Source organism: Falco punctatus (assembly GCF_963210335.1).
Source record: "Falco punctatus genome assembly, chromosome: 4".
Lineage (NCBI taxonomy): Eukaryota > Metazoa > Chordata > Aves > Falconiformes > Falconidae > Falco > Falco punctatus.
Genome location: NC_137583.1, coordinates 74,691,597 through 74,719,180, shown reverse-complemented (window position 1 = coordinate 74,719,180; position 27,584 = coordinate 74,691,597). Strand labels below are relative to the sequence as shown.

General features: G+C 38.6%; 1 protein-coding gene and 1 long non-coding RNA gene across 2 annotated transcripts in view; one reads left to right on the top strand and one right to left on the bottom strand.

The window, feature by feature from the left end:
• LOC308063085 overlaps nucleotides 1-26,555 on the top strand; it is a 384,803-nt gene extending 358,248 nt beyond the window's left edge. Inside the window, exon 2 of the long non-coding RNA XR_013927843.1 lies at nucleotides 1,195-26,555. This is a non-coding gene — a long non-coding RNA (uncharacterized lncRNA). The remainder of the gene's footprint in view (nucleotides 1-1,194) is intronic.
• Nucleotides 1-27,584, bottom strand: part of ZNF804B (zinc finger protein 804B) — a 272,987-nt gene that overhangs the window by 194,977 nt on the left and 50,426 nt on the right. The gene's annotated exons all lie outside the window — the stretch shown is intronic.

Here is a 27,584-nt window from a genome sequence, read left to right as displayed (position 1 = left end):
TCTGTTTTCCTGCAACACATATTACTGTTTCAGAGATTTTAAATGTTTCTTGGTGCATATGTGTACCGCTAAGGTAGAACATCTGACGTCATTTTCCACCAAGTGTGTCACTACCTTACCTGAATTTGTAAGCCAAAATAAGCCCATGCAACCACTGTAGTGTGACTCCAAACTCAAGCTAATAAACTCTCCTGTTAGTAATTATTAGGTTAATCCTGGCAGTTGCACAACTTCAGGTCAGCTCCAAGAGAATTTACATTTGCCCAGAGTACATTTTATAAACATACTATAAAGAGGCACAATAATTAAGAGCTACTTTCCTGAGAAAGACAAGTGCCTTTCCCCTTACTACTCCTTGATGAAAAATATGTGATGTTTCATTTTTCTAAACTATTCCAATTTAACAAAAAAGCAACTTGGTAAATGCTGTCTCTCCCTGTTGAATATTGCTCACAATTTATTTAAATGTACATTACGTTGTTAATCTTGGTGCCACGAATTGGTACATTTCCTAACCCACTAAGTATTTCACTTCAAAAATATTCAAGCAGCATCTGTGTTCCCTCATACACTGAGTCTTGGATACTCAGCACAGATCAAACAGAAAGCTACAGCTCTGAACCTAAAGTAAATTTTCAGGGTAATGTTGTTGCTCTGAAATGGATTATTTTTAAACCTATATCTTGTTGATCTTAAGAGTCATCAGAAATCTCAAACTGCTGCAATGTCAGATGAAGCTTTAGAAAAGAACTGTTCTATATACAGCTCAAAGCGTAGGAATTTCAGGTACAGCTCTTTCAAGGAATGTATCTTCCAAACCTCCTACATAGTTAGTAAAGGATGCGTCCCATTCAACTAAAAGCTTCCATATAGACTACATTAATATTTTGTGAGAGGAATCAAAAGCTCAATAAGAGAACCAAATAATTCAGCAGGCAAAATTAACATTCATTTATAGTTTTGGGGTTACAGCCCCAAAAAAATGCATTTCAGTTGAACAGAACATGTGGTTTTGTGAATAAAATAGGCAGTCATTCATATAATTTACAATCTGTAATTAGGAATTATGAACAACTACAGGTCTGAAACAGAAAAGGTGCCCTTAGAAAATGCAAATCTTTGATCACGCTTCCCCCCCACCCCCAACTTGAAACATTTGCAAATAGAGAATCATAACATGATTATAGGTTTCAGATGCAAAAATAAATTTCTAGGTGAAGCAGGGAAAAGAAGCTGGAATTTCCTGCAGCATTTGTAAAGGGCAATGGGTAAGTGACTGGATAATATCCCACTGGCTGCCAAGATATCGTTACACAAGAATATCAGTCACATTTTTATATGTGTGGCAACATGCACACATTCTCACATCTGGACATAAGAGGAAACATGCATCTTGGAAAGATATGTAAAAGCTTTTTCATCCAGCCATCTAAATCAGCAAGATACTAATGAAATTTTGGGTACATTAACTTTTTTTTTTTTCTTTTAAACAGAAGTTTTACAGCTTATCTGTTTTCATGGTCTTCTAACAGTAAAACATGCGGAAAAAAAAATAGTTGCCTGTGACAGAGATGTATCTTATTTGCATCAGATACCTTTCAGAAGCATTTTGCCTGATGAAAACTCAATAGTTTAGATTTCCCTTTGTTATGTATACATTTGTACTTCTTTTGAGGTTTTCTTCCCATGTGCATGACTGTGAATGACAGGAATGATACTTAAAGATATCAACTATGTGTAAGAAAATACATTTTTTTTTTTTTTTCCCCTAGTGTCAACCTGTACAAAGTAACATCAGGAACCCCCAAACTGTCCAGCCTATGTCTTCACTTGCCTGAGAGGTTCATGTGTGTTTGTTCACTTTCACATAAGTGCAACACTGGTACTGCCTAGACTTGGTCTACTCTTCCTCTTTTGAGCTACCTCTTAGCCCACCTCTACTTTCACAAACGGGCAGGGCTGTGTTGGAGGTGATACCAATGCAATGCTGTAGGGATCCACCGCTGGCTCTGCGGGCGCTAGCTGGGCTAGCAGAGGCCGGAGGGCCACCTGACTGCTGTGCCCAGCAAAGCCTTACCAGCCACGTGGAGCAGCGAGCTCATTCCAGCCCTCAACCTCGTTCATTGACAGTTGCTTCTCACACCTCACAGGGTACAATACTGTGCCATGGACACATACCATGGGCCCTTTAATACCAGCCAAATCATTTAGAGAAAAAACCTGACAATCACTTTTTTCAGTATGGTGCCACATCAAAGTTGCTGAGAATCTGAATAATGCTACATGGAAGGAAGAAGATATTTGTTTCGCTGGCTCTACTTCATGTATTCACTGTGAAATTAAGTGCATTCACTTGATTTCTTGGCAGACATTTCACAGAGCCAGACTTCTCTATGAGACTGGTCTGTACCTGTCCAAGGCAGACCCTCTCTGGTATTTCCTTCTGACTGCCCAGCTGAGAATTAAAGCTTGCAAGGCTGGAGCTGACTTCTTTGTGTTCCCTCCCATCCTCATGTAGCTCTTTTCTCCATTGTTGTGGGAAAACGTAAGGCCTCTGTAAGACTCCATAACCTCCTCTGTCTCCACCACAATAGACACATGCTACTTGGTCATCTGTCACTCGGTATGGAGAGGCCAATTGCCACCACGTAGCAGCTGGACAACTCACCACATTCCGCATGAGGCCGATGGACCTCCCTGCTTCCCCAAAGCACCGCAGCAACCCCTCCCCTTTGACAAGATGCCACCAAATGCCAACAGTGACCAGGCCATTGTCACGCCAAGGCTGCTGTTTTTCATGCTGCCATGTCTTGCCTCCTTGTACTTCTCCTCTGTCCCCATTACCATTGTCTTCACATGTCAGTCATCCAGGCAGGACTTACTCTGGGTTTGTGTTGTGCCCCATGCTTTTGAGTTCTGATCTATTAACGATGCTCCAACTAAGTAAAATAGGTTGCAGAAAATTTGATCCAACTGATCAAAAGTGATTTAGAAGTTCATATCAACAAACTAAAACACTTGTCAGGTTGCATTTTTCATGAGAAATCTTGAAGTATTTAGATGATCTTGCAGGATACTGAACATATGCTCAGAGGTCCTGAGAAACACAGTTCCCAGTACCTCCAGTACAGCCTAATACTGCTCAGCTCCTTCGCAGAATTAGACTCTTTGTAAGGGACTTACTGGCTCTCAACCACCTGGCCTGGCTCCTTTACATACAAGGAACTCTGGGATTCAAAACTTTGCAATGAAAGCACATTGAGGATTCAATAGGGAAAGACAGGTGAATTTGACATTTGTGTCCAATGAAAAAATCTGGCAGTAGCACAGCTAAAGGACAAGGGATAACATTAACAAGCTGCAAACTGAGGATGAATGACACATTGCCTGAGACACTGTACGCTAGCCTGGCTTTCTACGTACAAAATAAAAGCAGCACATTAAATACAGGACTGCAATTTACTGGAATTTCGGTATCTAAGTCCAAGGTGCATGATAAATGAGAAAAAATATATATGATACAAAGAGGGAAGCCCTGAGGGCCTTGTGGCTGACTAACAAAAATTGGGATTCACGAAAAGGACATCTAGAGATGAGAGGCCAATTAGGCCAGGGGAAATAGCAGTAATACTGAAAAAATACATCTCTCTTTTCAAGACATTTGAAAAAAGCCTATTCTGATGATAGAAAAATGTTAAAGACTTGAAAAAAATGAAAACAGGCAGGTAGAGGGGACAGCGACAATGTAAAAGCAACCATGCAATACACAGATCAAACAGTATCCAATTGATTCATACTTAAATCTGAAATACGATGTTACCCCAAAGAGAGATATATTAAGGCAGGGAGGATGAAGCCACAAGGCTGGGAATAAATATGCCCGTCCAAGGAAGTTGTGGATAAAAAGCATCCAGAAGACCTTACCGAGCTACCAGCATTAATTTATGAAGAAAGACTGTACTTGCTAACCTCACCAAGGCTAAGTGACAGCCACAGTGCGAGGCTGACAGTGAGACATCTCTACATATTTAAGAGAGTGTAAATGCCACAGGGTAAATCCAGTGCAACCCAACAAGAAGCTTGAACTGATGAGAGCGTGAAGAGAAGTTTTATTAATGGGAAATATTTTTTGTCTGACCCAACATCTTCACAGGAGAAAACAAATTTTCACTTCATCTGATGTTTTACTTTTCTTGAAAACCCTACTACTACAACAGAAGAACATGAAATTCCTGCAGATTCTGTTGTATGTAAATTTTAAAAGCTAACATGCCTCAAGCAGGCCACGGGGTGAGCTTTTCTCTCTACAGCATTACTGAGTCCTGATCTGATGGCACGTTTTGGAGGACAAGGCTAGCTTTTAGTGCACTGGATCTTTAGAAGGGAAGCATTTTTAGAAGCTTTGCTACTGGGAAAGTGAAAAGAGGAACTGTTGGAAATACAAGACTGTACAATAAATCACTTCCTGAAAGCAGTCCAGGAAGGCAGACTGGAACAAATGTGAATAGTCTAAAGAAAATAAACCAGCCAGGAAGATGCATTTTGACCTTTCCCTACTCCTTTTGTTTTCCTTGTTCAGTCTCCTCTTCTGTACTTTTATCTATTTCCCAGTTTTTCTTATTTCATTTTCCTCATTTTCTCTCTTCTTTTGCCTGTTTTATGATTGTGTACTCCATGTCTCTCTCTCCGCTGTTCCTACCCACCTTATTCATTAGCCATATTCCTATGGGCCCTACACTCTGTCATTTAATTTCTCCTCATGGAGAAATTAAACAAATTATGAACTTGTTCTTTTTTTAAATTTTTTCTTTAGTCAGTACATTTCAAAGTACTGTACCAAGATGGTCACTAAGTATCTCCAATTCAAAAACTGGCCAACAGAAGCATAAGGAGGCTTGGTTTGCACAAAGCTGCTTGATAGCAAGTAAAATTCGTGTATTCTGGTCTAGATTTATGTTTTTAAGTACTAATCAATACTGTCTCTCTGCCTTCATTCTCTGTTTCAAATTCCTCCATCTCATCTGCTGCTCTCCTTTTACTCTCCATATTTTCTTTCTCCTCAAAGACTTCTTCCCTTTCAGCCACCAGAAAGTTACACATGTATATACATATAATTATATATATAAATATAAATATATAAAAGATACATTTATAAGTGGTATTGCTCTATTCCAACAAGTAGCTTAACAACCAAACTGTGGTAAAAAGGGAATAGGTAGTAAAGTACCAGTCACATGGAAAAATGATGGCTGGGACACCTTGGAAATCACCAGATGTAAATATTTGGGGACTTGAACTATTTTTGTTTATTATTTTATACAGTGTTCAGCACTAACTCAGGACTTGAGCATTTAGCAATACCATGACACAAATAATAAATAACTGTTCTATCTGTGGACTTCTTTTTATGCATCTATTTGGTCCTGGGATATAGTTTTTTCCTAGCTGTCATCTAACAAATTACTTTAATCCTATGAGCCACAGTATTGGCTTCTTAATTGAAAGTTAAAACGTACTACATCTAATGCCTTCTTTTTATTTCTCATTAGTAGTTACACTGAAAAAAGCTGGGGGACTAGTTTCATTTGACCTAACCTACATGGGTTTTTCTCCTATTATTAGATTATTTTTTTCTTGAAATAGGAGGACTCTGCTTTCTACCACAATTTACAACCTTTCCTTTGTACACTTTCTGAATTATATTTGTGCTTACAAAGAAATTCTGTCACTTAGTAACTCATTGCACATGTCAGTCACAGGCCATCCAGTGTCACATATCTGCAAGGGTTGGAATAAGTGAAATCTGTTAAATATTAATGATTATCCATACCAATGGGAATAGCTTACGACAACATGATCACACTGTAACTGAGACTAGATTTGTCCAACTTTCATCTGAGTGATTGAACCCTGCAAGGTTTAAAATCCCCCTCAAAAGCTGCCAGGTGATTGAGCCTGGACTTGGAAGAGCAGAGTCCCTGTGATCTGCGGAACTTTTACAGAAGGAAAGCATGTGCCAGCAAGAACAGATGGTGTACTTCTTTATTGCTAGAGTCCTTTTTAAGACCAGCCAGAAGAAGAAAACAAAGCAGCAGGAAAGCTGTGACAAGGGGCAACTGTTTTAAACTGAAAGAGGGTGGATTTAGGTTGGACATCAATAAGAAACTCTTCACTGTGAGGGTGGTGAGCCCCTGGCACAGGCTGCCCAGAGAAGCTGTGGATGCCCCATCCCTGGCAGTGCTCAAGGCCAGGCTGGATGGGGCTTTGAGCAACCTGGTCTAGTGGAAGGTGTCCCTGCCCATGGCAGGGGGGTGGACCAGGTGATCTTTAAAGGTTCAATCATTCCCTAGAAGCTGCACTGCAGGACACTTTTTGAGTCTGCACAGGAAAAACTACCTACAAACATACCTTTGAATACATTTACATGCTCTGCTAAATAACTATGAAATTAAACACCTATTAAAGATAAACATGGGCCTACATGGTTTTCTTAACTAGATCCCAAGTACGGTTAATTGCATGTATTTGCTTATACCTACCCTTTCAGTGGGGAGCTTTTTCATTCTTCTTGTGTATGCAGGTTTGAAGGGTTGATTATATTATAAAACACCATGCTCACCACCACTTATTTTCCTTTTGATACTTCATGAATAGCTTATACCTTTCTGTGTTGGAAAATTTAATCTTAACTCTAAGAAGTTCTGACTGTAACAGGAATAAATGGCATTTTAAAACATCCTGGTAATCTCAAGATGATCTATGGCTTAAGGCTATTCTTTGAACAGATATATTTAAATCAGGAAAGAAAAAGTTTATTTAGCAATCATTTTCATTTCACCAGCTCTACTTCAAAATCTTTTAATCGTTAGAGTACATAATACCTTGTTTTTCAAGGTTTGGACCATTTAGTCATTTCCTGTGGTCTACACCTGCATGCCTGTGAAATGACTGTGTTAAAACATCTAAGATTTCCCAGCAAAAGCCTGATATATCAGACAAAGTCCACCTGGAAACAAATATCTTATTGGTAACTTTTTAAAAAAGCATTTCTGAGCACGGTTTCATTTTAAAATGCAAACATTTATGGCTCCAATGCACCCAAGCAATCCTGTCACACCAAAAATCCCATTGTAAACCGATGCGATAACTTGCTTTTTGTTGTGGCTGGTTGACTTCAGCTGTCACCAGTATGATCAACAATTTCTTAACCTCTAAAAGGAGTGTTCCACTATCATTTCAGACAGATCCTAGACCATGAGAACTGTAATATGAATGGAAGTACTCTACTGTCAAATGAATTGTTATGAAGTCTTATGTTGCAAAAGGACCTGTATGTGCTCAGAATTTCAAGGCACAATAAAAAGCCAAGTTATAAACAGATACTGCTGATAAAAAAACAGAGTTATCTGAAAGCTACATGCAATAATTCAGCTTAAGAAGTACTGCACTGTGATTGAATAGCAAAAGCTCTGGAAAAAACTTTTTATATTGACTTTTATTTTCCCTGTATCTATTCTATAGTTGCATAGACAATTAGAAATAAAAAGATTTTAATAATACAAATCAGCATACTGTTTAAGATTTGGTTTATTTTTTCAGGGATAAATAATTGAAAACCTATTATTTTAAATACATTCCATATTACCTGCTGTTGGAGACAATACCCAGGAATCAACAACACCAATTTCTTGACAGTGTAAGTTCTAACAAAAAATGGTTTATTACAATGAAGGCAGTGAATCTTCATTTCCATTCCAGGAAAATGCAAATAGACATTAAAATAAAAACCAAACTGAACCTTTTTTCTGGGTCTTTTTCTATACCAATGACTCATACTGGACTATACCAAATGCTGCAGAGCACTCCACTGCTCAACACACAGTTAAATCCCACAGCCAGACAATGCCTAAAGTTGAACATAGTCTTAATTCCATTGTGATGTATGGAAGCATTACAATAACAGTAATTTTGTGACCACCTGTTTCATCATGTTTGTAATGATGATGGCCCTCCAGATTATTTTTAACACAAACATTGCCTTGAGACATAACACATCATACCTTTTAGGCTGCTGTAGATATTTAGGTGATATTTAGAGCCTTCAGAGCCCGGCAGTGTGAATTCCCTCGCTAGAGGTGATAAGACGAAGTTCTGTGAGAAATCCTGTGAAAGCACAGAAAAACTTCCTTCTTCTATATGGAATCTGGAGAAATCTGTGGTCAAATCGCCACAACCCAGCCTAGTAAAGCACATGCTCCATCTACTCTAGCTTGAGATTTACATGAGAGGGATGTCTGGAGGGCACATGGCCTGCAATATCCCTGCAAGGGGTATGGCATCAACTCCTAAGGTTCTCTCACCTTACACACCCTTCCCTTTCGTGCTGGTACAAGCATTCTGAAGCTGTGCTGTGATCAAGGAGTGAATCTTGGTTGAATTGGACCTGGCCAAAAAAGACCGAGTGAAGTTTTAATCTGAACCAGCTCCCTCATCCCTTGGACACAAACATCAGCATCATCACAAAGAAAGAGATGGGCACATGACCTGGAGGAAGGACAGGGCAGGTGGATTCTCCAGGTAGCAATGTCCGTGCTGTGATGTCTTGACAAGTTGGCAGAACTACATAATTATAGTGCGGCCATAAGAGATTCAACAGTATCCCGATGAAATCAGATAACAAGCTCCCTTGCTATTTGGGGCCTTTAAGATGTTGAACTTGAGAATCACTATTTCTATAAAGAAAAAAAAACCTCACAGTAGGACTCAAAGTTTCAACTTGCCACCCAAGCCACAACTTTGGAAGAATTTGGACATTTAAAGAGATATTGTAATTTAACATCTGTTCCATATACATATATCTACTTTCAGCAGATCCTTATTCATCACTTCGGGACCATTAGCATTACTCCACACTCCTTCATTCAAAGGTAGTGCTCTACAGAATGCTTTCCTTTTAAACGTACTGTAGCCCTACCATAACCCTATGCTCTATATTGAGATTTGACTTTTGCTAAGCAACAGACTGCTGAAAATCAAAGGAACCCATCTAAATGAACTGTCATCATCAATAGGTGCTGGGTTGGAAACTGGGTTTACAACTCTTCTCTGCCTACTTCAATGGCTATCTTCTCCAGCTATGTTATACTCCTCTGCAATCCCAGTTCTCTTACGGCTTCCAACTACAAAATGTGGACACAACTTTGAGTAGAGACTAATCTTTTATCCCGCCTGTCCATTTCTTTGTTACACATATTCTGGATGCTTATTCAAAGCACTGTCCAGTCTTCCTGATTTGCAAGCCAAATATGAAATTTTTTCCCTCTTCTGGTTTCATAACTGACAGTCTACTCATATCTTTAAGGTCACCTAAGACTGAGCATGGTTTTCAAAAGGCCACAATTGTTGTCTTCATTAAATTAGTGGAAAGAAATGAAAAAACCTGCATTACTCAGAAGTGCCAGAATTTCTTATTAAACCCTCTGCCCTGTTGACATAAAATGAACACTACCGCAAGAGGTTAGCTTAAAAATCTAACAACAATTGTTTGACTTCTAGAATACCAATGTAATACATGCTGCATTAATGCATTAGATGTGACAGAGACCATACACAGAGGGTGGAGACTGAATTACAATAGAGTTATAAAGCAATGAATGGAAGGTCAAATTCTGCTCTCTCAGAATACACCAGCATCTTTCACTGCAGTGGCACTGCAGAAGTATGGACTGAAACAACGGTTTAAGAAGTGTCTAGGAAAAAAAGTTTTTACATTTCTATAGGACTAAAGGTTACTCCTTTATTTCATTCTAAATACAGAAGGAATTCTTAGATAATCTAGCTAGACATTCTGATTAATAAAGGCCACTGAATGATCCTCCGTCTGCTACCTTTCATACCATAAGTCACAGAATCCAGCCCTGAAATTGTTTCTAAATATACCCAAGGGACAGAGCCTAAAATTAGTCCAATCATCCACCCAGTAAGACATTCCCCACTGTGACCCGAGAGTGATAAATCTCTTATTTCCAAAACTATATTGACTCAAAACCAATTAAAGAAGAATATAAGTGAAGTATGATCAAAGGCTACACATCACTGCGGCAGCCAGCATGTTGGCTGTCAAGGGTGCTGGAGGCACCTTCAGGTTAACCGCCATCTTTGGTTACTACAGAACATCTACCCTCTGATGTTTTCTCTTCTCCAGAGGGAAAAGCAGGAGATCCCTGAACATCTTGCCTCGAACAAAGGCAGGGAGCAATTCTGTGACCAGATGATCAAAGCTGGTTGCTCTTGGAGGAAAGGAAGAGACTGTCTGTAAAAAGGGAGAAGAAAAACAACAAAATCAGGTCCAAAGTCACTAGAGGGATTTGGAATGCTACAGAAGCATGAAGGGCATGTTGGAGAGATCAAAGAAATCTTCAAAGCCTGGCTAGGGCATCAAACTTTCTGGCTGCTTATCCATATGAGACCCCCACAATTTTGAGGTTTGTTCACAAGGGCACTAAACTCAAAAGATTAGTAACAGACATGCAGTTCAAGCACCAATCTGAGCCTTTCCGCATTGGCAAGCAACCAGCCTAAAAGCACGCTTAAGTGAGGAATCCTATGCAGAGGCAGAAGAAAGGCAGGGCACAGATTTGGATGAAAGAAGCCCTGCTGTTTTCACCAAATGTGCAAGCTGGAGCTGGATCTCCCCCCACATATATATACAAAGGCAGTGATTCAAATGCAAGCACAGTGTTCTTGTGGTCCAGCCCGGCATTAGCAATGTAAAGCAAGCTGAACGGTCAGTCTTATTTCTTATGAATGTTGCAGGTGGACAACGGCAACTAAGAGGAATTGGACTATACTTTGACACTTGTATTAAAGGTAGCTCAATATAGGGGAGATTTCAGTCTCTTCCACAACAATAAATTCAGGACTGGAACTCATGTAAATATTATTACCAATGCTACCTATTACAAATCATAAAATCCACATGTGGGTAGAACGCAGCTGCTGCTGAAATTAACCATCATTATTAACAGACTAGTAAGTGGACCCTGGAACATAGGCAAGCAATCTCTCGACGTTGTCAGAACAACTTTCTGTGGTTAGTATATTAAAAACACAAGAAACCAAACCACCACAATGATTCATTAAACCCAATCAAAAGCAATATAAAATCATCTATGACCCTGAAAGGAACAGGATCCAAAGGAAAGTCTAGTTTTGAAAAGCTAGTTTACTCTCAGGTACCTAGACTTAAAGGCAGTTAAGAGGATAAGTGACTCAAATCAGCTAAAAAGCATTCAACTCATCAGAATATTTTTGAGAAAACAGCCTTGACTTTTATTGTTAAGTAAAATAATGGTGAATTTTAAACTGTAGCCTCTGGCAGTGAAGCAACTTATGATTTCAAGTAACAAGCTGATTAAAAAAAAACAAAAAACAAGAGGGGAAAAAGAAACCTCAAGAAAACCGAAAATGCTGCAGGCACCACCATCAAAACCAGTATCACAACTCTGTCCAGCCCAACTGGGAGGGGATCTTGCAGTTCTCACATTCAAGAGATGCCATGAGGCCACCTGAGACTCTCCACGTTTTCTCTGAAGAATTCAGCAAAGAGCCCATAGCAGTTATCTGAAGGAAGAAATGCAGGTATAAAAAAAAAAGCAACTAGGGTCATGACAAATAAAGTGGTGACAAGAAAGATCCATGTTTTGTGACAACCAAAAAAATTTATCTTTGTTCGCCTCCATCAATATGTCACAGGAGGCAGAGTTCCCTATTGCAGCTGATGATTGCTTCATTTAAACAAGCAACACCAGGGCAAAAAGGGAATGTATTTTGTAATTCAGAACCACAAAGCTCAGTACTTTTCAACTTTAAATGGTAACAAATAGAAAGACAAACTAATGGTAGAGTTTAGAGTGTGAATTAGTAGTTTCTGTGCTGAAATATTTAGACTGGCTGAATTCATCACATCAACAACATAAGCATTTTAAGCATCACTAACATGAACGTCAACCTAGTTTCAATAAAGGGCTAGTAATAATGGAAAACTCCCTTACATTTGGAGAGAAATCAAAATTGCTGTCTCCCTTGGAGACAGACTTCCAAAATGACCTGTATTTCTAGCAATGAGGATGATATGCAATCCTTTATGACCAAACAAAACTCAGTTCTTGGAAAATGACTATGAGTTGTCGCCAGATAACCCGAGGATCTCTATGTCTACCAAACCATAAACCCTGGTCTTTCCATACCAGGGTGGGATGGCTAAGCATACTCATTTCCATAGTTGATGATTAGGATTAAATACATCGCTTATAGTCATGTATTAATAGGATACAGTCAGAAGTATCAAGGTTAGTGTCAGTTTATCAGAAAAAAATAGGATGCAGAGCAAAGCTGTCACATGTCACCATGTGTGTGTCTTCAGACAAGGGCAGAAATCTGTTCCCATACTTGAACTCGTATGAGGCCCGAACTCAGCAATATTCCACAGGCAAATCTTAGAGCAGGGAACATCTTGGAGAATAGGCCACTCCAAAGGAAATAAAATAAAATATTACAAAATCTATTTATATTCCTGAAATTTCTAACAATAAAGATAAGCCAGCCATACAAGATGGTGCAGAAGGATCACTGAAAATCCAGATTCCACACAATTTCAATATTGTCAAGGTATCACAGTGTTTCTACTTGCTCATATTTACCCAGACTAAGTAAGTACATAGAAACACTGTCCATTTATCTAGCCTGTGCTTCATCAGCTTGTCTACAAGGATGATAAAAGTCTAGCTGAAGTCAAGATAAAAAACATCCACTACTCTTCCCTCATCCATCAAGCCAGTCACCTCATCACAGAAGGCTGTCAGGCTGGTTAAGCATGATTTGTCCTTCGTAAATCCATGCTCGCTACTCGCAATCACTTTCCTGTCTTTCAAACATTTGGAAATGGTTTCCAGGATTATTTGCTCCACCAGCTTCCCAGAGGTCAAGTGAGGCTGACTGGCTTGCAGGTCCCAGATCTTCCTTGTTGCCTGCCTTGAATGAGTGATTTATTTTCTCTGAGTCCCCAGAAGCACCCTCCAGTCACCACGACCAAAGATTATGAGCCCTATTTCTCAAAGATGGTCCCATGATCATAAACCTCAAATACAGTTGTCAACAGCAGCTGTGTAGACAGCTTTAGCTTTCAAGGTCTCCTGAAGCCCTTGCCCTTCACCAACAGGATCAAGGAGAGACCAGTTGGGTTCCCATGCCCTCAAAAATCACCCTGGAGCCATGTAGTCACGCTTTATATACTCCAGGTCTTTTCTGGAATCATCTCTGTTGCCTACGTGGAAGATAGTCCAAAGGGCTAATAGCCCAAAGGGCTGACAAGCCCCTGCAGTCTCTCCACAACATCCTCCATCTGGGTCCCAAGCAAGCAGCAAACTTTCCTAGACAGCAGGTCAAGCCAGCCAGCGTGGGCCTCCACGCTGCACGGCAGGGAATCACGCACAACTATCCCCTGACACTCCTGCCTGACGCCATATGGCTCCCAGCCCCCTCTCTGCAACCAGCACACTGAATCTGCTCTGTAGATACAAGATCCATGGGCAGACAGAAACTGTTCTCCATTTCCAGAAGTCACAAGCTCCTGGCCTTCACCCTCAGGGGAGTCCCCATTTCCCAACACAAGCACAGGCTCTGTCTGGCCCCTATTCAGTACATCTGGGAGAGACCAAGGCTTTGACCTTGCAGGATCTCATAGAAGATCTGGTCAATCTCCTTCCCAGCATTTGCACTGCCACACAGGCTGCTGACGTCCTGCAGCTCCATACTTCAGACTCCCCTCACAGCACAGCCTCCTGCAGCCAAGAAGCCCACCTCCCCAGCACAGCCTGAGTGATCAGGCACCGCCACAGCCCCACACCTGCAGGGCTGCATCCTCCCTCCAGAGCTCAGCCTGGGTCAAGGCCTCTGCCGTGCCAGGGCAGTCGCTCCTGAGGGCACCGAGGACCCTGCCCTACGGTGCACCACCACCAAGGAGCACAGGTGGCTTCTATCCCCCTCCTGCATGTTAGCTGGGTGCTGGGAGCTGTGCTCAAGTCATGGCTCCTATACTGGCCGCAAGCACGCTCCACCCTCCCTCATCCAGAGGCAGCTGGAACAAAAGTCTCAAAACCCTAGCTTTTTGGCTCCAAAAATGGAGAACCAGCTGGCCAGGGACAACTGACAGAGCATCTTCTAGAAGTCAAAACCTCCTGTAGGAATTTCTTGAATCAGGAGCCAGTAGAAAGGGCTTCATGGTGTGCCCAGAGGTTCTCCAACAATACTAGCAATTCTGAAAGAATGTAACATCCCTTTTTTTGGCCACAGGCTCAATTTGCTTTAAAATTTCCTCCAGGAAGCTTAACATTCAACAACAGTGAAGAAATCTGCCACAAAGACTAAACACAATGTGGATAACTTTGTACTGAAGCTGCAAAGTTTAATCCCATCATCTTTCTCTGCTTTGTATTTAGCCGTCTTTGGACTCACTGAAACATTAACCAAAGGCAATGCTAAATGCAGGAAGACTTCAGAATTAGACCATTTTCAAAAGATCACTTAGGCCCAAAAGTGCAAACTACTATGCATATGCTGAAGTTTACACACACAGGTGGTCTCAAAGACATGGAACTAATGTATGTGAAATCAAGTATGGGCCAAGTGTTTGTGGTGTTGGGGGTCCGGTCTAACACTGGGAGAAATGCTGTCAAAATACAACCAATTTCAATGTAAATTACACTTTTACAGTGAAACAGAAAAATCCATTCTGCAGCTAACAGGTTAATTTGTAGTTAAAGTCTTTCCTAGAACTGTTACAAATACAATCATTACTTTTTTTTACACCATATGTAAAAAACAGAAGGCTGCAGCTAACAAATAGCATTTCCCATGCTATTCTCCAAGTCTCCCTGGGGAAGATTTGGCCTCTTCAAAGGGGGTGAAATCCATGCAAGGCAAAAAGTGAAAAGAAAGTGTTTTTCATTTTATGCTTCCCCATTTTCACTTAAGTTTTAGCAAAACCAGAACAATCTTTTGAATACAGGCAACTAAATACACGGTCACTGACTATGCAGTTGACATTCTGGGCTTTGCTAAAATGCAGATGGAAATTATCCACCAAAGAATAAAATAAATTACCACAAACATATATTGTGAAATGTATGTATTTTTTCCTGAAAATATGGGATTTTTTATCAAAAATGTGATATTAGAGAGACGATAATTGAAGTGAAATATAATCATATTTCACAATCTTTCTACACATTTAAGAATGTTAGTTAAAGAAAGGTATCAACAGGAATGATACAGAACTGTATTTGAAAAGGATTTTCTTGTAACATTATCCCTTTGAAAGACTCACTTTTGGTGAAGCATCTACTTTTCTTCATCCTGTTATTATATTAAGAGAAGGTCAGATTTGAACACCTGAAGGAAACATCCAGCTCCTCCTGTGGATTCCCCAACATCCACAGTACCATGACGTCCTTGCTCTGAGCACCTGGGGTTTTTTTACAACTCAAATGTATTTTCAATATAGCTTTTTAGCTTGGCTTCCTACAAGCAGGCAAACTTACACTGCCATATATAATACCACTTTTTGTCTGTTAGCAACAATTTGAACTCAAGAGATCAAGTTCAACAAAATTTGACAGAGTGGTAGAGATGCCAATGCTACTAACTTCCTACAAGTGTCACGAAAAAAGGACATGGTGGTAGAAAAGACTAAAACAGTGCAGCAATAACATATTGAAACATATACAATTAAAAACAGCATATGCCAGCAGAGTCCTAATTATTTTAACAATGCAGTTATAACTGTGTATTTGCAATAATTGAAATCTTAGAGACTGTATATGAACAAATGAGACCCCCAAGCAAATGAATTCATTAAAAATGACCGTATCAAGAACAGATAGGCTGTAGCAGTTTAAGTCAATAGTTCAGGTTGTTTAAGTAGAGCCACATGGTGGCAACGAGTACCCTAATCCATGCCTCTCCCACAGACACGTTCTTCCAATCACTCTCTCCATTCTGTCCATGAGCAGTGTGAAGGCAGCTTGTGTTGCACTGGGGGGTCTGGGAGGAGAGCAGGGGCAGGGCTCTGCACGGCACATCCCCCAGCTCCAGCCTGGCGAGCACGGTGTCACATCATAAAGTGCAACAACAGCCCTGAAAGGGCTGAGGTGCCTGGACTCTGGGACTGTGTTTCCTCCATCAGCTCCCTTTTGACAAAGTGATGATGCTCAGAGACAGTAGCACAACTGTAAATTAAAAAAAGATGGTCACCATACAGTGGTGTTATTTTGCGGTCCTTCGGTGGAGCAAAGCATCTCCTAACACAGTGCAACGGGCTCCTGCAGTGCAGCATTTACTCTTGCCGAGGTGCAGACGGGCTTTAAAATCAACATTTCATAAAACCCTTGTTGAAGTTAGATACCTCACATCTTCAAATCATTACAAGTATCATACAGTATCATTCTACTTGCAGTTTTACCATATTATATATGCAAGGCAAACGTTCTTAACTCCATGATAATGCAGTTTTCTGTCAGGAAATTTTCTGCCCTTCAAAGGACGCAGTCGGACAATCAAGTTATCTCAGGCTCAGGTATTATATACTCAGGAAAATCTAATACATACACAAAACCAACACTCAAGCCTGCCCCCCCATCTAGTATTTTAAATGAAAAAAAAAAAAAATAGATGGTTCTGGTGATACACAAGCCACCATAATTCAATCTACCCTTGATGTCACAAATAGAAGGTATATGAAAAAAATGTCTATAACAGTTTGCTTGATATAATCTGGAATTAAAATGTCTTAATCAAAACTATGTGATGAGCACATAATTTTCCAACAATTTTCTGGGGCTTGTTAAGGCTGGCTTTCATACAAATCTTAAATGCTAAATCTCAAATTCCTGAAACATCTTATCTCGAGGGTTCAGGTGAACTGATCATCCCTTGAAAAGGATGTCTTCTTAAGAACCAGGAAGAGACTGGCTTATTTTGGAGGCACTGGCATTTTAAGCTAGTTTGATTTGGAGGAATGGAAACACAAGGTGAAAGAGTTGCTCTGTCCCTTTATAGCTGGCTTTCAGACCCAAGGACTGAAGGCATAATTTTTTCACATGGCAGTAAAACTTGAAAGCAAAGTGGACTGAGCCCTGACAGTTCATAGCTTTTCTTTTTCATTCACACTGAAGAAAGAACACTTAGCATTTCACAGCTTATGAACTAATAAATTCTTTTCCTTAACTCTGAAAGGATAATTCTTTAATGTTTGTACTATTACCCTGCAAAGATAAAACAGTTCATTCATACGTCCTACAATAATAGCAGATTTTGACATTTTTAATTATATTATAATATTAGCTCTTCTTTGATGGACTTGTTCAAAATGGTTTAATTGTGACTACTGCTTTTTATATTTCTTTTCAATTAACTGAAAGATTTGGTAGGTAACTTAAGAACTGACATAGGAAAAATACTATGTACACTCAGTGATCTGCAGATAGAGAGAAAATACACTTGAAGATTTATGTTTGCAATCAGTTACACTACTCTCACCAAGCAGGTGAGAAATGCAGCCCAGAAGTTCCAAAAAAAGTAACTATGAATGGGTGACTATATTACATTTATTTATCCATTTAATATACACAATATAAGTAAACAAGGATTGGATGGATGAACAGCAAGAGGGACTATGCCTTAGAGATAAAGATGCTTATGAAAATTGATCTGAAAAAAGTCAAGGTGCTGACATTGGACAAACTTAAAAGCTTTGAAAGCAAACAAAACAGGAGCATAACTGAAGAGAGGAACAACCAAAAAATTAAAGAGGAGGAAGCATCCTGGGAAACCACATCTAAATTATAATAATTAAAGTATGTAATTACAGGATTTGCAGTTTGATAAAGCAATTTATTATAGCAGTGGATTAATTTTAAGTCATGAAGTCACGAGTGAACACCAAGATCTGAAAAAGAGCCAGCTACTTTCTTTGGCAATCTTACTCTACTCAGAAGTTGTATGCTATATTTTCACCTACCTGATGCACAATGCAAAAATAAAAAGGCACTTGACATGTTCAGTTACTTTGAATTGGATATCGTATAAGGGCATTCCCAATTACATCAGACAATGAAATCAATATTTATTAATACAATATTATTTTTCAGATACAATGAACAATTATAACACTTTAAATGTAAAATTTTAAACAACTTTAACAGCCAAATGGCTAATATTCTTTCAGAAAGAAAACTGAAAATCTGAAAACAGCACAAGACAAAAGCTAAGAAGCTATGAAGAAAAGGAAGCTGAAGTTACAGGCCAACTTTATTCATGGTGTCTAATTATATATACAGAATATACCCCGTGAATCATGTTCAGCATATGAGCTTGATCATCAACGCATCCAAACACTGAATTCTCCACCACCTGCTTCATTCAACATAAGACAACCGTGTTCAATCTTTTTTGTGAACACTAATGCATAAGGAATGGCATCTGAGGACTGATCACGCAGTACTTCCTGAAAATCCATTTTCCAACAAGACCATCTGTGAGCACCAGATCAGTGGAATTTATAGTTCAGAGTGGATCAAGACAGATGCATATGCCAGTACCTTTAAAATTATGATTGTTCTTCTGTAATATTGTTCAAAACTGCAAACAAAGGCATCTCAGAAGAACTTGACTCAAGTGATACAAACCTTTCCATCATCTGTTGCAAAAATCTGAGAACCTAGTTGTATTCACCAGCTTGCTCAGGTTAAACTCTTAAGCATACTTCACAAGCTTTAAAATACTAGATTCTATTCAGATGCTTATTATTTCCACCCTTCATATGGCAGGACTTTGGGCTTCATGTGGTCTGGTCAACCTCCCCTGTGCTGCTCGTCATCTGTTCCTCTTGATTTTTCAAAGCAGCTTCAATTGTTCATAGCTTCGCAAACAAAAATGATGAAAATTACTAGGAAAGGGAAACCGCCACATCATATCGAAGCATGCAAAAGTTTTTTATTCATTTAATAAGGATCAGATAAAACCTATGTCGTTGAGTACAAGTAGGTAAGTGCATCTATCAAATATTAGATACATCAACCAGAGAAAAGATGATGCGGATTTCCCTTAAGGTGATATACCAAGTTTAGTAAACAATATAGGAAGTCATATTTACCAATAAAATAAAATGGATAGCTTCAGGCAGACTGCTGAAATTCAGTAACTCAAGAAGTGTAAAGTTAATTATTTCTACTTCTTTTTTTACCTTACAATTAATTGACAGTTCTCAAAACCAGGTCATAGTTTCAGGTAGTCCTATGGGGAGCGGAGAGTTGGACTCAATGATCCTTAACGGGTCCCTCCTAATTCAAGATACTCTATTGAATTTAAATTCTGCATCTGAATACATATCATTATATAAAATTTTTTGAATGGACAAGCAAAAACCATGTGATATTTCTACAATAAGATTTCTGAAAATTTATGCTGTGGACTATAAGTGGTTTTCATACATTTGACTCTTACATGTTTATTGACTCAAATTAGATCTGATCACTTTTGTTATGTAAAAATTAACAAAGCTAGCAAGGGTGCACTTAAGTACGTAGTGTGACACATTTTGGCAAGGCAAAAAAAAGTCAAAAAATAGACTCCAGATTATAAAATTTGGTTAAGCAGGTTTTGAGGACTTTCTAATCTGCTTTATCTGCAATAACCAGAAGAGGATCAGGTTAGAGCTTTGTAAACAATGTTCTCATTTACTTGCGAAAAAAAAAAAAAAAGGGGGAAAATACTTAGGTTTTGATGAATCAAAACATGTATTTCTCAAGGTTTTTAACTAAAATACTCTATATCCTGCGAAAAATTTTTAGGGGTAAATCTGTAAGACAGTTAACATCAATAAAGTGTCTTGCTTCATGTTTAGACCAACCTAGGTCATTATGTAATTTTTGCTTCTTTAAATTTCCTAGTCACCAAAAAAACCTCTCCAGTTCTGATGAGACCTCTAAAAAAATGCAGACATAGGGAAAAAAAATATCAAAGACTTCATCTGTTTTTCTTCTTACAAACTTCAGTTTACACAGCTTTATGTATGAAAAATTATGCCAAACGGCATGACCCAATGTGCCTTGACAATATGCAAATGTATTAAATATAATACTACACAACTCCTATACATCAAGAAGTCTAGACATATTCCTATAGGAAAAAATACTGGAAACAGTATTTGAGCAGATATGTAAATTCGATTCATTCTCCAAAAGGCACATTAGAACATATACAATGTCTAGAGCTCATTCTCATTCTATATTCTAAAAAAAATTCTATGATCTACATCTGATGTACATGATATCCAACTGATAAAGAAATAAGGAATGGGAAAAAGAAAAAACACTTGCAGTCTAACAGAAATGCCATTGCTAAGAGATCAACTTTACTTGGCCCTTATTTTTAAATAAAAATAATCCTATTACAAACCTACAGAATATCAAACTTTGCTCATCTCTTAGAGCTTACTTTTGTTCACTTACCTGCATTCCTACAAAGGAGAAAAGCTAGTTCAGTGAAACCTACACACAGATCTGCAGTCAGACCTTAACTTCATGAAAGTAAAAATAAGTAAGATTCAGAACCTCTTTTCCACTGTTTAAAGATGCGTAACAATCTTTGTCCATTTTTAACAGATAATATGAATAATGCTGTTAATGGTGAAGTAGAAGACATAAGAAAATAACTTTTTCAATCAATTGCTCTAATTCATTTTCATGCCATTTAATAGGTTTTTTTATGCTCTTTAAAATTTTATAACCTCTTTAGAAGTGTCTTGAATTGCAAGGGAGAAACTGCTTCAAGACCAGAAATAGAAATCTGAATATGAGAGAAATAAAATTGCCTGGTTTGCATGAGGTTTGTCAGAAAGTGTTTGGACAGAAAATGTACATATATTTACACATTTACTTTGCATACACAATTACCATGATTGCAGTCGACCACCCATTAATTTATCAAATTGATCATTTGTGCAGCAGATCCTTAATGAAATACCATAAAGTTACAAAAGCAAATTCACATACATCTTTGCATGCACACTTGCACGTCTGACCTTTTAAATATCAGACCCTATTTTTACTGTGATTTACTTATCATGTAGATGATCATTAGGTACTGGTGTAGAATCTTAATGACTGAAGCTCACTCAAGGCTAGTTTATATACATTCAGTGCTCACCTGGGCAAGATATGGCCCACACAGGTGGACATTTTTGCTGGTTCACAAAAGGATTTGGGACCACGTAATTCAAGCTGCCACACAAGTGCACATGAACCACACGCATTCAAGTAACCAGTAGACCAGATGAAAAAAATAAGCTTGGAACAACTTCCAAAATATACAGCTCACTTGCATGAGTTAAAATCTACCTGGGCAGGAAAACTAATATGTTGACATCTGGCAGTGCCAGTCAGAGCCAGACCCAATACAATTTTCATTCAGCTAGAAAGATGTGCAAACCTTGAAAAAAACCCCTGTATTTTAGGGACTGTATAACCTTGTCCAGGAAGCAGCAGCATAACAATTGGGCAGAGCTTGTGGAAGTTAGTCCTCCATTTTCTAGAAATACAAATGTGACTTCAGCAGCAGCAGAGTGAAAAGGGATTAGGGGGGTGTATTAGTGTTTGCAAGAGGTTCTAGCACAGAGTGAGCAGAACAACCACCTAATCGTAACAAACACCTGTGCCACCACAACGGCTACTGCTCAGGACACAAACAGCACTGCCAAGGGAGAACCAGTTTCCCAGCTTCTCCTAAGACTTAACCATGACACTGGTACAAAACCCTCACAAGAGCTGTGGAGGGTCAAGGGGTGAGGGAAGAAAAACAAAGTGCAGTAAAAATTTCAGCCCACAGGTAGAAAGCAGGCAGTGCGGACTGAGTTTGATGGGCAGGCAGTTTAAACCCATAGAGGATGGGGGGAAAGAGGGCTGGTTGTGGAAACTGCTCTTGAAGACACCAGATGAAACTCCACAGCTCTTCAAGGAAAATGTTATTTCCCTTTATTCTTGGAGAAATAACACAGGAAGTCTAAATAAAGGCATCAGAATTCATCCAGGAATTCTTATTTAGTGAGTCTGCACAAAGTGGGATATTGAAATACAACATTATACCAAGAGCTAAGCAGCACACCACCACCGACTAGCTCTGTACAGACTGTGAAGAGACACATCCTTAGTTATAACGCAAACATGTGACTTTCAGCCTTAAAAAGCTGCTAGGGCACACAGCAGACTTTTAGTGAGACCGATGCATAACGTTACAGTTATGCTGGTTAAAGACTTAAAATAGTAAAGTTGAGACATTTTGTTCTAGTGGGAACTTCCACTCCACAGCCTCTTTCCTCCCACCCTATTCCCAACTCCTTCTTTGGGTCACCAACGTAAATTTAAGATTTGCTAGCACAGCTAACGAGTTAGCAATTATATGCATTTACTAGCTAATTTACACCTGATTTGCCCCTAACGATATCACTGGTACTGGCAATTTAACCATAAAACGTGATGCTGCTCAGGTTCATCTCTTTCTAAGGTACACGTAAGTGGACTTGAACAGCTATTTTTATTTCAGAGTGTAAATACATGAAGTGTACACTTCAGTGTCCAGCTACCGCACAGAGCAAAGTAGGGTCTTCTGTGACATCTGAACTGTTACAACTAGTCAGACCATTTATTCCAGTGCATTACCCCTTTAGTAGAAAGTAGTTGTTCTTTTACCAGTACAGCCAGAAAACAATATAAAGAACTACAAGTAGTCAAAAGAAAGAACACTAAACTTACTTTCTTACTTCTACTTAGCCGGTGGAACAATAATTTCAGTGAAAAATCTCATTATTAAAACCACAAGTGACAAAAGTCTAGCTTTCTTGAAAAATTTCGTTATCTTAGAAAGTAGTTACTCATTTATGTTGTATTATTGGTAGGTGATTAATAAAAAAAACCCCAAATATCATATAAAGCTGAATACTCTTAGACCAACTGCATACAAGTTCATTTGTGCCATTTGAAGTACCTGTATTTTGTACTACACATCAGACAGGGGTGAAGTGGGCTTCACAGAATAGTTACCAATAAATCTTGTACAACACCACAACAATATGTCTCACTAAACCTCAAACATCAACATGGATTATGACACAAAGCTTAAAAACCCATACAGCTCCTGCAGAAGTAATACAGTATTATCTCTCTATAGACCTCAAGAATCAAGGAACTGCAATATTGCCAGTCCCTTGTGTTTGAAAGTATTATCAAGTCCCCCCCTAGCTCCTAAAAAATAGGCCTAAAAATCATGAGATTTAAAGATAATAATCAACTCTATCCTTTATCTTCTCAAGAAAGAGCTTACAATTCTTACTTTCAAGTTTTTTCCACAATAGTAAGGGAATTATTTTCTAGGCAAGTTTGGCTTTCTCAGAAAATAACCTCATTTCATATCTGGAGCTCTAAAAGAAACACTGACTATTGATACACAACATTGCGAGAGCAGGTAACACAGTGTGTGGCATATACACCCAGATTTTTTTACCCATCACCCACCTACCACACATCCAGATGGGCTCTTTCAAGGAAAAGCACTTGCATCTCCCCCACGAACAAGTATCTCCCCTGCGTCATTTCATCCTGATACACGACTCAATTATACACATCCTTACTGGAAGGACTCTGGTGGCAGCACGGCCATTAGGAAATACCGCTGTATGCCCTTAGTATGCAGCGCTAGCAGGTTTAACAGCTATTAGAGTGGTCTATCCTCTGTAGGGTAAAAAGGTCAATGCTACATTTATAGAACTAGCCCCCTTCTTCAGGGCATTAGTCCTGAGAGTTCAATGTGAACGTTACTTGGAGGAAAGGCAGGAAGAAGACATATGCAGCGGTTGTGCGTTTTCACACTTCATAGCCAGGAGAAAAATAGTTTAGAGTTGCACGTCTGTATCATCAGCTGTGACGCTGGAATGGAGGACAGGAATGGAGGGAAGGAGAAAGAGGGGAACATAGGAAGGGAATTCTGCCTGTGGGGAAAGAGATTTCAGCAAAAGGCACCTGGTCATCACTTCTCTTGTCCTGTCTCAAATTGGGGGTGGAGTTGCAATTCTTGCACAGATCTGGTGCCTGTCATTTTGTGGGCTCAAGTTTTTGAACTGGACACATGCAATATGTCATTTACATGTAAAAGACAGTCTGGAATTTTAGACAAATTGTTTTAGACATAAATATTGTAAGATTAAACCAAACTTGTAGCAATTACTACTTAAAGAATAATCATTTTCAAATCATATATTTTACTGGGGTTTGAATAAAAAGTTATAAATATTAGATGTTCAATTTTCATAATTAACTTCCAAACATATTTTAAAAATTCAGGATTAATTTTCCTTATGTGGATTGATTTAGAGCGTGCTTGCCACAAGCTAACTCTTCCAGACATATTTTTTGAACCACTAAGCCAAGGGGATCTGTACAATTTACCACACAAGGAACAATATGGTCAGTTTAACATGTAGCCATATGGAACAAGGCTCACGTAGATAGATTAGGTATAGTTTACTCAGTGGCCTTATTATTTTTTCTTGGTTTGTTAATTAGTAATTTTGTGTGCATCTTTTAGCCACAACTGGCAAGAATGTATATGCGTTTCCATTATGATCTCCCATTTCAGCATATTATAATTTCACCATACAATCCTGCCTTTTGCAGAAACTTGCTGTTCAAGGACTCAAAAGATGCATACAATACATTTTTAAATGGGGAAACTAACAAGCCTTTAAAAGATTTGTAAAAGCATATTGAACAAATTTTACACATACACGTGTGCAGACCCCCAAACATAAGCACACTAAAATGACAACACTAAAGCCTTTTACCTAAAATTGCAACACACTAAATGAAACCATGTTGTTTCCCCAAATTTAGTACAGGAAATGGTTAGGATATGTATAATGCTAGTGTGCAATTGCAGCTGCAAACAAATGTCTACCTTTTAATACTAACCTCAGCACTGCAGCATAAAACTCAGAGAAAAAAACCACAAAGGATGCCATTTATATTGTCCTTATTCACAGCACTGGGAACTGTCCCTGCAGAAGTCTCAATGTACCTGTGCAGCCCGGGGTTGAGGCTTCAGTAAACCCCAGAGGACACATGTTGGGGGAGAAATGGGAAGTTTCAGTATGACTGCCTTTACGACAAGTGAAGAGCCCTAGTGAAAACTTTCAGGCTTGACCACTGGCCATAAGAACTGAGGACCACATGAGATAGTTCTTAACCTATTCTAATTTTGGCTTTGATGGCTGTTTCAGGAAATGTATGATCAGGAACCTACACCCTTATCCACAAACACCAGGACTCAAAATCAGATGATTTCATTGTGTGATGCGTCTGCCTATGTATTCCTCTTGTACATGCCTGTCTCTCTTTAGACTTTAACAGCAACTTTTTAGTTACAGATTTGAAATAAATCAGGTTGACTGAAATCTGTTTTCTCTCTAACATAGCGTGCAATTTACATTAAAAAACAGTCTTTTAAAATGTATTCTGACTCTAAAAGCAAAAGAAAATTACTGACTGGAGTTTCATGGAGATAAACATTTTTTTAAAGTTTATCAGCATGACAAAACAGACTGTTTACCTGAAAAATTAAAAAACACATGCAAATTATAATTGTTAATTCAAAAGCCAGACAATCTTCCAGGGAAAACATTCAAAAATCACTATAGGAATTGCTTTTATGTTGCTTGGGAATTGTCATATAGAGAACAATTTACCTATAAGAAAAATTCAAGACAAGATTAGAAATTAATATACTATGTACAGTAACATTTAGTAATATATTTTGTTATTTCAGAATTATAGAAGAGTTTGACTTCGTTCTCTTTCATTTCATTAAGCTAATTCACAAAGCAAGGGTTTTTCTGAGGTTGTCAGGCACCTATATTGCTCTCCTTGGACTAAGTTATATTAACAGAAAAGCAGCTGCAAAAAACCCCAAAGTAATAGAAAACTCTACAGTAATGCAAAAAGAAAAAATAAGATCACTTGGATAAGTCTCATGACACAAGTCTCAAGTTATCCAGAAGATCTGAACTCAAAACAGCAGATTATCTGCTTGGGGGTGGAAATTGTCCTATAAACATGGGGCATTCCGTACCTAAGTTTTGCATGTGTACCTTCTCAATACAGAGACTATATGAAATGCTCAAATAGTATCTTACAGCTCTCTAAGCCAAATTTCAGCGATCCCCAGACAAATCTTGCTCAAATTTACACGTGGTAAGACTGTGCTCAAGTATGAACAGTAACACTTTATGTTGGTTTTCAACAAATTCTATAGATAGTATCTAAAGCGCAGATGGTCAGTGAAGAACCAACTTCCTTGTAGCCTAGAGTCACAGAACTGTGACAGGTAATGAGACAGATCAGAGAGGCATTAAAGCCATTTTTAAAAAGAGAGAGGGAGAAGAAAAAAGAAGACTGGAACGACTGGGACAGAATCCATGAAACCAAGAGTAGTTTTCTACAATCCAGATATCTATCTCACCCTGCCTCCTCAAGTGATCCTTTGTAGGCACTGAAGACCTAGTAAACACAATCATGTTATAAAAGATGAAATTTGGTTCATGTAGAAGTTAAACCAGGTGGATTTAGGCCCTTGAAAGTTGTTCTGCCTTTCCACCATCTGAAAACACAACCCAAGACAATGAGCTCAGCTAGCAGATATCTATAGCAATGATGCCTTGCAATGAACCCTACAGCACTTTTTCAATCATGTTTCTGCCTTTCACTTCTCAATTGAAGATTTTTCTGGATTATTTACTTCTACTAATCTACTTCAGAAACACTTGATGAATGTTACAAGTAAAAAGCTTGTATTGTATACAACCAATTCAATTACATTTGAGTTGCTTGTGATAATTTTTTTTTCTGTGCTTTCACATAAATTTAAAAAAGCAAACAGCACAATCTTTCTATGGCATAGCCATAGCACAGTCATCATGTTAATTCCAATTTTTGCTTTAGGCCACATTTTGCATTTTCTATCTGTAGCAAAAAAAAAGGACAATGTAGTTAAGTTCAGTTTTCTGAATAATCACCGGTCCAGCTTCACTGAAAAAGAACTAAGGCTCCATCAGCGAACTGCTACAACTATAAAGTCTTTGTACACAACACACAGCTGCTGGCTTTTTGCAAAACAACCAAGAATTACAGGCTGTAAGAGAAATAAAAGTTTAGAAAATAACCTCTTATTACATTCAACCTCATAAAACTTTGAACTTGAATTCACTTAGGAAAAGATCCGTCTGTGGAAATCCTAGCTTCCCTCTATGTATTCTGTTCTGCATCTCTGAAGTTTGATGTTTCCAGTCTTCCTCCTTTTGCATGGACAAAAGGAAAGGAATAATACCAGATCTTGTCCATACCACAGGTTCCAGCTATTATGTGTATCAATAAATACGCCACAGATTTTTAATCCCATTTGATTTTACAGGTACGGAGAAGAAG